At 35.8% G+C, this 14,431-nt stretch overlaps 1 protein-coding gene across 3 annotated transcripts in view; it reads left to right on the forward strand.

Annotated features, from left to right (window-relative positions):
* Positions 1–14,431, forward strand: part of LOC145673054 (muscle M-line assembly protein unc-89-like) — a 670,772-nt gene that overhangs the window by 596,872 nt on the left and 59,469 nt on the right. The gene's annotated exons all lie outside the window — the stretch shown is intronic.

Raw genomic sequence — 14,431 nt, forward strand, 5'->3', positions numbered from 1 at the left:
GTATGTTGCATTTACAAATAACTTTAATGTAGGGTAATACTAATATATGAGTTTGTATAGAACTTTTAATGGTTTCTCACTAGTAACGGTACACTTGTAAACATAAATGAAGCCTTTTTTATATAGTGTGCAGAAATACTCTGTTAAGGAAAATAATATCCAGTACGGCCGTTTTTTACATTCACTCACTAATTTTAATCCTCATATAGTCGTTTGAAACTAGTAACACCACACTTGTAAACATAAAATACACGGTTAATATATGAGTTGCAGGTTGATCTCGTACATAAATAAGTTCAATATACAGAATGTTTCAAAACAACACCGACAACGTTTGGGAGGCGATTCCTGACACCAAGGTAAGACAAAAAGTATAGATCAACCTGGGTGCACCAATGCTTCCTTTCGGAGTTATAGGCTGCCGAAAACATGAAAAAGTGAACTTTTTTTTTCCATAGCTTCAAAATTATGGGACATACTCTAGTCGAGTCAAGACTTCACTTAGGAACTAGTATGTATGCTAACCAAAATACATATTTGAGAATCCTAAAGTACTCACGCAACAATTTTTAAGAGGGGGTTTGGCTACGGGCATATAATTTGAAGTACTCACCAACTACCTCTATAAAAATTGTTGCGGAAGTACTGCAGGATTCTGATACTATTTGGATATTTGGATAGGTCACATACCGGTACTAGCTCGTAAATGAAATCTTGACCTGACTACGTTAGGTCTTATAGGTTTGGAGCTATGGACTTTTAAAGTTCATTTTTTTAATGTTTTCGGTAGCCTATAACTCCGAATGGAAGTATTTGTGCAACCAGGTTGGTCTATACTTTTTGTCTTATCTTGGTGTGAGAAATCTGCTCCCAAAAGTTGTCATTGTTGTTTTGAAACACCTTGTATATCATTCTTCCTTAATGAATGGCCTCATTTAATCTGTAAATTCTCTAAAAAGTGTCTCGTATTCTTGATCTGCACCGTCTTTTTTTTAAAAAATAAAATGTTCTGTCCATTCCAGCAATGAACTAGAACTACCATCTCTAAATTTAAGCTCCCTCTATAAATCAGCATAATTATTTACCTGCTGCTTTTTAGAATCATGTCCATTAAAATTTTCTGCAACGAACGATCCAGATGTCTGCATCCTAATTCTATATTTATTGCGTTTGGTTTGGTACTAAATTAGCTGCTGGAACGAACGACGCTATTTTTACAACCGGCAATTCAAATTACGTTTCGTTCATAACAAACGAGCACAAATATTCGTTTCGCCTGACAGGTTGCCATAATAAACAATAAGCAAAATCTATCAAAGAGTTTGACAAACAGAGTATTAAAGAGGGCATAGTTATGAGAAGCAGATACAAAATGCTGTGAAGCTCAACATACAAGTAATTTTATTGATTTGATATCAGAAGAATTTCATGATTTTCTCGCAAACACGACTTTCTTCTTGTACACTCGTTTTTAAAATTCTGGAACTCTGAACTTTTAAGATCGTAGAGATTCCTTGCTGTAAAACTAGAAGAGTTACTTTGACTCCTATTCAGTGTAACGCAAATCTCGTAAAGTTTTTCGATATCGATTTACCTGTTTTGAACTATCATCATTTCCCTAATCTATATAAAAGTCTCTTTCATACATACGTCCCAACTAGATCTTTATTAAACCGTGTGCATATTGGTATTTTATGTGAGCAATTTGCCATTTATCTTTATACTTTTTGATGGATACTCCGTTTAATTTTTCAAGTCTAATTTTTCGATGGATACTCCGTCAAGTTTCCATATTCACCTTAGAGATGGGATCTCTTCAATTTATCCTACAAGACAGCGCACTGAGAATGATCAGAGACAGCCCTATAACAAAAGCTATATGCAGGATGTAAAAATTCACATGCAACTCTAGTGAACGATCAGCAGCAGAGGTTTATTGTGAATATGCGGTGCGGTATGTTTTATAATTTTGTGGTAGGACCTTATTTATTGCCGGCTCGCTTGTGTGGAAATAAATATCTTTAATTTTTATGTTATGTTTTCCCAAAATTGTTAAAACATGTGCCCTTGAACATAAGACAGCAGATGTGATTCCCAGTATGAGAGTGCATCTGCATATTTTGGCAGCAATATGCAGACCTACCTCAATGAAACGTTTCCAGATTGTTAGATTGGGAGAGAAGGACGTGAGTTATATCAATGTCGTTCACCCTATCTCACACCACTCGATTTCTTTTTTTTTCTTTGAGGGGGAGGGGTTGAAGCGCCATTTGTATGCAACACTAGCCACGACAGCTGAAGAACTTGTTGCTCGAGTTTATAATCATCTCCAAAATTTTGGATATGTTTGACCGCACGCGGAAAAAATTCTTCCGCCGATGTCATCTTTGCAACGCGGTCAACGGTCGACAATATCAGACTGTGAACTGTTATTCTTCACAACAATCTCGTGCACGCACACTATATTGCACAGGTACTATACAAGATAACTCTACGTATTTCACAGTTGCCCTACTTTGTACGAAACAGAATAAATCGGTAGTCTGAAGCTGTATTTCTTTGCATCATTGTGAAACACGCGCAACAGCTTGTGTTTCGTCGAGTTTTATTGCTTCTGTGCTCGGAATTAATATCATCCACGGAATTACGTATTACGAAGAGAAAATTGTTTAATGCAGCTTACTTTCCCCCAAATTGTATTCACATAATTTGTGGGAATCACTGTTGTCATGAGAAAAATCCCTTGTACTCTCGTTCAATATACATACGTATCTTTGATACCTGACTGTCTTATACACAGTTGTTATAAACCTAATCTGTATCACAGTTATTTTTTCCATTTTCACACACTCGTAACTTGGACAGAAAATCTTTCATTTATCATCCGTTATCATTATCCTAGAAGTTATAACTATGATACGCTAAAGACTTCTTTCCATTTAAATTCTTCCGAGAGTTTATTCTGTGCTGAGACAAAATAGATCAATCACAATCTGGTATATCTCTCTTTTTTCGAATTCTTAGTGTTCTAATTTAAACGATGCCGATGCCGATGTTCTAATTTGTACGATTCGAATTCTAACAATCTCTTTTACGTTTTATTTGTTGAAATCTTGTGCTTGGTTGTTGTTCATAATCATCATTCAATGTTTGATAAAACATGTTTTGCCCGATTTCGATCCGGCATTTTGGTTTAGAGTATGGCTCTTTTGCATTTTTCTGGAAAATTTTCGGGTGGTCCTTATCATCTCGGAGACGGGAATCGCCTCCTGATGTTTACTATATTAATTAAGTTACAATATATATATAATACGTATTAACGTTTGTATGGGCGCCCTTTTTCTGGACTTGTTCACCGCTCTCGTTAGTATCCCAGCACGTCCCTGCTTGGAGGCAGAGGTAAAAGTGCGGCGGAAGGCGGGGGGACGCTGTCCTCCCACTTGCAGAAAATATCTTAGCGTCCCCCCTTTCTAAATAGAAATACAATGGGCAAAGATAGGCAAGGGAGACAGTGTGACGTGATGCGTTCCCCTACCTTTCAAAATCCACTTTTACCCCTGCTTCGATGTAATTCTTCAAGCGTAGTTTCCGAGAAATTCGACAAGAAACATTTCCTTTTGAAACCGAGGAATTCAATACTATACATTTACTCACCTTTCCTATTGAAATGAAACTGGCACTAGAATATACGATCATTAAGCCTATGACAGTGTTAGGACTCACAATGGCGCATTTGAAAAATTTGGATGTCTAACACTGTATAGGTTTATGTTATTTAAGCTCTCTCCAATCAGCCAACGCATCATTTAACTTTCGTTAGCGTACAAGAATGATTTTCTTTAACCCTATTAAAATTACTGAATCACCCTAGGACTGAGAGATGGCACTGTAATTTGATTAGCATTAACATTTACTTAATGACAGAACAAAGATGACCTACGCAATCCAGCGTACACATGAAGTTACAAAGTATCATTTGGACATAAAACAAAAAATATAAATAATTTCCTTTCTTGTTATGTTACAAAATTTGCTAAACATACATACCTTATGACATATAATACATTAATTTCCGGTGTACATTATTACGTAGACTTGAATTCAACTGAAAAAGAACTTGCTATTAATTTCGGTTTTAAATACATATACTGTATGTGGAATATGAGATCTGCATGTGGTGATTCCAAATCCTGCTTTACAGTGCAGTTAAATTAAGAAAAGTAAGGAAGAAATTAGTAACAAGCAGAAAATTGGTACAGCTGCTGGGAATGATGTTCTGAACAACATACTAAAAGTCCCCTGAAATCCCACCTGGCCTTCACCCGCCATATTGGAAAATGGCTGCTGGAAGTGTAAATGAACAATACCCAGATAAAATAGGGCTATCTTCGTTATGGTTGAACATAACGAGATAAATTTAGTGTCCTTTTTAGAACATATATAACATAATTTTTTTATACAGAAACAATTTTTCATAAAACTCATACTTTAAAAAAATAACTCTAAATTCGAAAATTCCGGGAACTATCGTCAAACTGATTTAAAATTTTATTGAACGTAGGAAGTAATTATTAACAAGTTGAAATTTGACATAGGTATTGGTAAAGATTATTTAAATGACGTATCAAAATCCCACAACTTCTTCGTTCGGCATATCGGAAGTAATTGAAAGATGATATATTTTTAAAAGTGAAATACAAAGTCTGCATTGAGAAAAAAGATTGTATGTGGCGTACGTAAAATCGTACGTTACATTTGTAAATCTTGTAGTTTTTGCACTTAACGTACAGAAAACATGAGTGGCCAGCAAGATCCCCCGACCTAACTCCATTGGATTTTTATCTTTGGGGGCACTTAAAGCTATTGTCTAACGGTATAAATTTAATAACATGGACCACCTCAAAAGGATAATCATTACGGCCTGTGATCAAATATCACCGATTATGCTTCACAGAGTGCACAAGCACTGGGATGCATGGTTAATGATTTGCATACATCAGAAGGGTGGGCATGTTGAACAAGTCTTGTGATCGCATTTGTCTCATGCGTGTTAGCTCTCTCTTTTCCTTGTTATTAAAGAATGTGCAATGTGAGATGTTACAAAGCTTGTTTTTTTTTTTTTTTTTTTACTTTACCTTTATCCTTCAATTCGAAACATTACACAACACATTTCAGAGCCTATTACACATAACATATCATAAATGTATTCACAACTTTAAAAGCGTTGCAGATTTTGGAACAATAACCTTTCCGTTGGGTTTCTCTTCGAACGAGGATGTGGTTTAATATGTCACACCGCTATGTTGTCATTAAAAATAAACAAGATGATTCCAACATGGCGGACGATAACCTTAAACACATCATAATGTTTTTCCCTCCTACCAACGTTGATTCCAATTGACTTCGGATCGACTGCATTTACAGTTTCTCCAATATTTTGCCCGATCCAGACTTTAAAAAATATAATCTTCCGCTTACTTCGGACATTTGGATATTTTCGAATATGGCGAACGAAGAAGTTGTGGGATTCTAGTAGTACGTCATTTAAATGACCTTTACCAACATCTGTGTGAAATTTCAGCTTGTTCAGTTTAAGAGTAGTTTCCGGAATTTTCGAATTTATAGTTAAATATTTTTTTAAAATATGCGTTTTATGAAAAATTGATTCTCTATAAAAAATATTGTGTTACCAATGTTTTACAAAACGACACTAAATTTCTCTCTTTGTGTTTAACCATAATGAGCATACTTCTATTTTATCTTGGTACAGTACAACCCCTCAAATCCGAACCCCGGAAATCCGAAAACCCGGCAAATCCGAACACGTTCTCAGGAGAAAAAAATAACTACAGCTGGAAAAAAAAAATTTAATCACACAAATTTAGTTTTTTTAAGGTTTTAACATTTTTAGACTTAATGCTTATTCTAAATCATTATCTAATTATATTCTTACAAGAAGACAGTTATAGATATGCGACAATCATTTTGGACATGAGTGTATACCCACCAGTCAAGGTCACTGCCCTTTCGACCACTGGGCCACCCTGTCTAACCTCAGTCGTTGTTTTACCGCCAATTCAGTGACGTAATAAGTACGTAATATTATTTCCCGGGTAATCTGAACCCCCCGAAATCCGAACAGGCTTCAGCCCCAATTAGTTCGGATTTGAGGGATTGTACTGTATCACGAAAACACATGTAAGTTGAACATATCTACAGGCCAAGAAAACTAACAGTGAATTTTGATATCCATCAGTGAAATTTGATGATAATAATAATAATGTAATAATATACAACTTGGATATCAAAATTCACTGTTACTCTTCTTGGCTTGTGGATATGTTCAACTTATATGTGTTTTGTGATAATCCAAACTTTCAACATACGAGTATTAGTCTCCTAGATTTTCGTAAATAACTATATACATGATCCTAAATCTTCCAAATAAGTGCATATAACGATCACTAAATTTCATAATTGACTTTTTGAGAACATGCTGGCCCTAATTGATATATTACATGACTATCTTTCTATTTCAAAATGTATCACTGATTTCAAAATGGCGGATTTCAAGATTGCCTCGGAGGTTTGTGATTTGCTCTGCCCATTCTTCTTTTGCCAATATGTGAAACTATCACCGTTTGCTTTGTCTGTCTTTCACTATTTTCACGATTTAACAGTTTATTTGATGTACTTCAGTAGTATAGCATAGCTCTTCTCCCGCCAACTTTGATCTCCCCCTCTGTTTCTTATGGCCACTAACTTTGCACATATATATATTTTCACATCTTCTATCAGGCGTACTAATTCTCATTCCGCAACTGGATTCATTTGGGCCCTTTACTTGTGAGGAAGGCTACGTTATACGTATATCAGAAACTGTAACACACACACACACACACACACACACACACACACACACACACACACACACACACACACACACACACACACACACACACACACACACACACATATATATATATATATATATATATATATATATATATATATATATATATATATATATATATATATATATATATATATATATATAGTCTTAAAATTTATACACGCTTTGGTCAGTTGAGTTTTATTAGAAAGAAATATATTACTTCACCTGATCGCCACACCACCATAACAAAGAACATAACTAGCGATTATAGAATCATACTCTGTGCTCAAACTAGTGAGACAAAAAGTTCCTTAATTGTTTGGTGACTCCTTTTCATAAATGTTTATAGCTCAATGCTTTCATTCTTCCCCAGACGGATGACTTAAAACACTTTTAACAACGTGTTTCATGAGCAATGACAAGTGTAATGTAGGATATAGGAGGAAGTAGACTTGTGAGCGCCAACTACAACGTCTGTGACGTCACAGTTTTCTGATTCTCTTCTCCCTAAATCACACGGACAGAACAAGGAATAGGTAGAAAACTTGACGTTAGCAGAGCCGTTGTGGCAAGGTAAAGGAATACTTTGATAGCGTAGTGGTGGGTTTGCTGAGATAAGCATACTGCTCGTAATCCATGTCTATTCTTGTACTGCCAACACGAATTCCTTTTCCTGCTTCATCCCTTCTCCTCATTTATTGAACGTTTTTAGTTTTACGTCCCAAGAATATGGTGCAATACTAAGAAAAGCGATAATGATAGTAACGATTGAAATTGTGGAATAAAGAAATCATGAAGAAATGAGATAATCTTCCCCCCAAAGTACAATCGCACGGGTATTTGTCTACTATGGGCGAACTGGGATCGAACTAGGGACCCCAAAGACCAAAATTAAGCACTGCAGTACTGAGGCTCTGCGGCTGATCTCTTATTCTGAAAGAATTTTCCTACATGGTACGCCACTAATTAGGAATTACTGAAGAAAACTATCGCCCTGACGTCAGTGTCGTATATTAAAATGGTTCGGAAAATTGAACTTTTTTTTTTTTTTTTTTTTTTTGCACAAACAATAAAACATGAAGATATTAGTCTATTTCAAGAACGGAAACCAGAAACTGCTGAGAAACGAGACGAATGTAAAAGCAGGTGATTGGGTATGACAGAAGAATTATACGAAACCTCAGAATATAAACCTCTAGAAAACTCATAGACACTCTGTTGTCAGTCACAAACTCACATAGTATGGAATCGAACCAGTGATTTTTTCACAGAAGAATTAAGCATTCTAGCTCTCAGCTACCTTATTATTGAACTAGATCTGGGTGACCGAACAAAAAACGAGTGCGTTAGTTCCCTTAGTGGTACACGAGATTTCCATACGCAGTACAGTCAAGAGCGGAATTGGGGACAAAGATATTTAAAAATGAAGTAACTATGCTGTACCACATTCAATAATTCTTGAATGCCACGTACAGGATTCCAAAGATAAAAAGCAAATAGCATGTAGTCCTGCGGAATCACCACTCCTAAACAACAACCACAATGTGTTCATATTCTGGAATGTTTTTATTTCGATTCAAAATAAAGAAAGCTACATTTGCTACATTTCCCAAACTTTCAGGGCCTCTCTGTATGCAGTGCAATGCATATATATCCAGTGTGGTCGTTCAATCTACATCCAGGTCGTAAATTATTTCGCATATAAAGCGAAACGAAAGTCGATGTTGGACGCAGTACTGTAGGAATTCGTAAACCCTGGTGTTTTCTCGTTCCATTCGCGTTATTTTGAAAAAAAAAAAAAAAAACGAAAGTAAAACTTTCTCTTAGTATGCTCCTCTTTTTGTAGTCGAGGGACCAATCTCTCTCTGTGTTTCTCATATATATTAGCCTGCAAGGAAAAGGAACAGAAATAAATGTCAATTTTCTAGTTTATACAAGGCGGCCACCGTTTGACGCCGAAACCGAAAGCGGACAAGCAATTTTATTACTTACATTTTATTTAAAAGGGCGAAAGATCGAAGAATTGCTATCTTGGATGTTTACGATCCAATGCGATAGATTTGTGTATGCAAATAATATATATATATATATATATATATATATATATATATATATATATATATATATATATATATATATATATATATATATAAGATATACATTTGTATCGAAGTTACTCACTCTTTAACTCGATACAAATTTATTTTATACTTGTATATAGAGCTCGCTCTTAAAACATTGATTCCTTGCTACTACTACTACTACTTATTACTACTATTATTATTATTATTATTATTATTATTATTATTATTATTATTATTATTATTATTATTATTATTATTATTATTATCTTCTGAAGCCTTTTCCCAATTAGCTATCTCGCCTTTAAGGATTGCTGTCTTCAGGGGCGGATCCAGAGGGGTGATCGGGGAGATCGCCTCCTCAGAAGAGGAAACTTTCTTATTTTCCTGTATATATAAATAAAACACATCCCAGAGTTTGGAGCTGTTAAAAGTAGCTCTAAGTAACAGCATTATAACTCACCGCCCCCTCCAGAAGTCCGTCCTGGATCCGCTCCTGGCTGTCTTCCAATCTTCTCCATCTTGTGTCATATCCAATGTGACACTATATTACATTGTATCATTCTTTTCATAATCTCTCCAGTTCTTCTTTGGTTGGCCTTACGCTCGTTTTCCATTTAGTTCTGTATCATCCACCCAGTGAATTACATATTCCAAAGATCTTCTTAAATGCCCAAGCCGTCGAAGTCTGCTTTCTTGCAGTAAGGCAGTGCATTACTAACTTTACCTTCACTGTACCTTTCATCACTTTATTTTGTCCTTGCAGGAGTAATAATAATGTCACTCCTCACATCCATCGTAACAACTTCATCTCAACAACAAACAAATTCTGTTACTCTTTCTCTCTCTCTCTTTTCTTCGTCGTCACACATTCCGCTCCGTATAATATGGCATGTCTCGCTACTTGCTTTTGCAACTACTTTTGTAAGTTTTTCCATTAAGGACAGGTCTTTGGTCTTGGTGACAAAAGACTGCTGTCACTTCTCTCAATTTTGTTCAACCACTGGTAATGCTGCCGTTTACATATTCCTCTATTTCTGCATTTTCCTGTAGTGTTGATCCAATATATTTGAATTTTCACGTCATTATTACATCTTGTAGGTTCAATCGTATTTCCTTCGTAATTTTTGTGAATAGGTAATATTTTGTCTAAGCTCATATCTTTTTTGCAATTCTAAAGGATGGTTTACAAACGTTATCCGAGATTTAACGCATTGGAATATGTTATTTGCAGGTGGCGTTCCTTCCTTCGATAAATGCTTTAACAATATTCATCTTTTTCATATCCTTTTCTACTCATACCATGGTTAAAAGCTGAACAAGTCCCTCATTAATAGGTAGATTAAAAAAAACAACTTGCTTTGTATTTTCTCATTGAAGAAGTTCTTCAAATACTTCTTCAATCTCTTCTGAAACTTCTTCTCACTTGCCGAAACTTTGTTATTTCCATCCATGATGCATCACATACCCAAAATATGTAATTTTCCCCCAACTCTTTTACCTTCAAAAGCTTGCAAATTAGTTTCACTTCCAGTTTGATGTGCAAAAATCATAATCCTCGCTTGTACTGACAGTTTTCTTAGGGTTTCCTTCAGCTCTATTCAATTTCCTGAGTTTTTACAGTTTTCCAACATTTCTTTCTCACTTTGACAGCTATTTGGACTTCTTTATTCCACCACTACTCTTCTCTGTTATTGAGTTCTCTTCCTTCTGACCCCTTCAAAACTTTTCTTGCTGCTATTGATATTTGCACCTCTTCTTCCCTCATTTGGAGTAGTTATGATTAATTTCTTTCTTATCCTTTCAACATTAACTCCATTCAGTATACACAACTTCATTTGTAAAGAAAGTTTTTTATCTGCTTCTTCCTTATAGATGCTAGCGATACGAGGAGTTACCTGATATTTCATTGCGCCTGTCACCCGATATTACTCTGTACTTATTCGCCTCCAGTAAGATTCAGATCTTGAGTGCCACTAAAGGTATTATCCTTTCGTCTTATAGAATGCATTTAGCGTAGCAAGATGTAAACCTCGGCTACTTGCATGTTCTTGCTTTCTTTGTGTCTGTTTTTCCATCCATATTCTCCATGTATTATTTCATATCTTGATCTTGATCGTCCTATACATGCCCATTTAGATCTCCTGCTAGTATAAGTTTCTCATGCATCGAACAATTCTGCATTGTACTATCAAGCTTCCTCCAAAACTCTTCCTTTGTTATTTAATTACGTCCAACTTGTAGAGCAAAGTCGCTAATTGTATTCGAGATTTGTCTTTCTCCAAACACGAGCTTGACTCGTACAATTCTGTCACGTACATTTTACGTCTACCAATTTCTCCTTCATATGCTTATCCGTAACAAATTCCAACTCCAATACTTCCCGTTAATGTTTTCCTGAATCATAAGCTTGTATTCATTTCCTGTTTCATTTGATTTTGAATTTTTTTATTTAGCCTCATATATGCATGCTATGCTTACTCTTTTTCTTGCAAGCATCTCCAATAATTTCATAGAGCCTTTGTATTTCAAGTGTGCCCTCAGAAAATATGTGAAACATACCTCGACTCCATCCCTGCCGCTCTCTTACGGAAAAAGCCTTCCCTTTGGTTTGGGGAAACAAGTGAATGACATTGGCTGTGTTGCCAATTTGTCATTCAGTCGTTTGGTCTTGGTGAATGAAGATTGTAGGTTACTTAGAATAGCTAACAAAGCAGTGCACAGCAAAGCCCATGAAGTAATTCAATGTGGCAACTATGTTCGCATCCAACCAGTCAAGGATCTCGGCCACAGCAACTTGTCCTTTCTCTTTCGAGTGAGGTACGAAAAGAACACACATCGACAGCATCTCCAGAAGGGACGCACTTGAAATACAAAGGCTCTAGCTCCTACCTGTCAAGCTCGCGACGTTCTATGATACTATCCTAATCTTTTGCTATTTCTGAACTCGGTTCTTTAGCCTCGCCTGTCCATTGTTAAGGGGTAGCCCTTGCTCATTTCACACGACCATAATTCAATCGGTTCGCTCGTCATTTCCGTAGTATGCGTCTAACCCATAAACATTTCTCCATTCATATTTGATTTGGCAAATGTTTGTTACACCTGGCTTGGCTGCTACCGTGACTGCAACCCCTGACCTGAAGCACCAGAATTTTCTGTTAAGGTTATTCATAGTTGTCCTTATTTCGCAGCAAATCTTTATGTCTAAAGGTCATTTCTACTATCCATAATCTGTGGACCCACACGATCGCACTGAGCACATATGTTGCCCTTAGAATATTGGAATATATATTAAAATGCTAGGTTTATATGTTTGTCTCCAAAGAAAAGTTTATATGTATTCCTCAATTCTTTCCACAATAAGATCTCGAAAACCACAAGTGCTAGAAACGTGCCGTTTTCACTGGTCGATTGTAAATTTTCTGTAGATTATGGAGTGCTAATTGAATATTTAAAAAATGTGACCGTTATTTCTTTATTACAGCATTTAAGGGTACACCGGAAATGTTGATTTTTTCATATCCTAGGAGTTATACATCCCAACACATATAGTCATGTATGTGGGTTGCAAATCTCTCAGGCGTTTGATTAATTGATAATGTAAAACGAAGGATAATCATTTCTCCAATCTAAGATGAATCTTTACTGTTTGGAGTGTTTTGCCCAACGAACACCATATTTCATTGATATTACAATTGATTGTGTATGTGTTAAAGAAAAAACACACAGATCATACATGAATTAAAAACTCCAAGAGGAAGTAGGCTCAAATCTTGCAAACACTGCGAGATATTGAAAAGATAATCGAGAAAAATCTCCCCTTTATGGTATCCTTTGCCGATTTTTATCAAGCCGTCTTTCAGTTGTATCTGCAAGGGGACATGTACAAATGTTGTGAGGAATGACAAGGAGATTCATGCTCATATGTGAATGATGAGCTGTGTAGAGTGCGCAGGGTCAGCTAGTATTAATTTTAAAAATTGTAGTAAGAATATTTCATGCGATTCCCATACCTTTTAATTAAACTTGGACTGTCATAGGACTTAGCACAGGTTTAGATTCGGAGAGGGATCTCCATGAGAAAACGGACTAAGTACACTGAATTGTGATGAGTGACATATCTGTTGTGAACTGAGTTTTATCATGCCAGAATGGATGAAATCTGTAGCTTCGTTAGTTTGCCAAAAGATCGGGTATATTATTATAATAGGTGCATTCTGGCTGACGGTGATATTTTCTTTCCTCACCACAAAGCCACTCTCTCTGAATTTCTTCAGAAATATAGTTTGTCTGCCTTAGCTTGGGATCAGTATTTCTAGGTTTTGTTTTGATCTTGCAAACTGGTAAATCAAAAGAAGTTCGCAATCCAAAGAATTTAGTTAAATGGTATTATATACGTAGTAGGGAAGAATAAAATTGAAAAGAGAAGTGATGCTGTCTTTTTTGTTTGCATGCAAGGTTTACCTAACAAATTGGAACGTAATTGTATACCTGAAAATGACTAATTTCATTTGGAGCAATGTAAGAGGTATTAAAAAGGTTCGTAACATAGTATCAAAATTGCTACAAGCTATCAAATGTTATAAGGATAGCACAATATTCTGAAACTGCTTATTCGTTGAAACTGTGCATCCTTTCCCAGCATGAAAGCTATATGAGATATGGAACTACAGTTCCAAGTGTAATTCGAACTACCGAGAGCATTTAATAACTTTCCATTGGGAATCGAAGCCATAACCGCTTACGCTCGTGACACACGATCCAGTTACTAGATCAATGGAGAAGACAATATACGTATATAAAATTCCACAGTCTTATATTGGCAAAACTTATCGTTTTACTGCGAAATGTACGGCGTGTATTCCGTTATCTGTGGAAACGGTGTGGGAATAAGATCTTTGGCTACTGAGGGGACAATAAAGGCAAGTTCTAAGCGGGGTGGTTAACAATATTCCTAAATGGAAATACTTGGTGCATGATATCTAAACTTCCGTTTCTGCGGAGATGCTACTTCGGATTTCCTTAATTATTATTCAATGTAATCAATATGCTTTCCGGGTAGTAAGGCAAAACTAAACAAACGCTTGTTTCCTGAAAATATTTCCTACTAGTGTGCTCTGAAGAGTCTAAATACTCACAAATTAATTTTGTAACTAATTTTCCTTTCCTTTTAGGGGAAAGACGAATGGCTGTCCACACATATACAAGGTAGTTATGAGAACTGGGTGTCCACAGTAGACCAGTGGTTCTCAACCTTTTTTGAATCACGACACACTTTACTGAGCGTCCAAGACATAGCGACACTTGTTTGATATTATTATTATTATTATTATTATTATTATTATTATTAATAATAATAATATTATTATTATCCATTATAAGAGTGAAACCTATTAATTTTTATAATGACTCTATATAGCACTGAGCACTATTGCTACCGCTAGAGGTGTTGACT

The sequence above is a fragment of the Thermobia domestica genome, chromosome 16 (assembly GCF_964235325.1).
Source record: "Thermobia domestica chromosome 16, izTheDome1.hap1.1, whole genome shotgun sequence".
Taxonomy (NCBI): Eukaryota; Metazoa; Arthropoda; class Insecta; order Zygentoma; family Lepismatidae; genus Thermobia; species Thermobia domestica.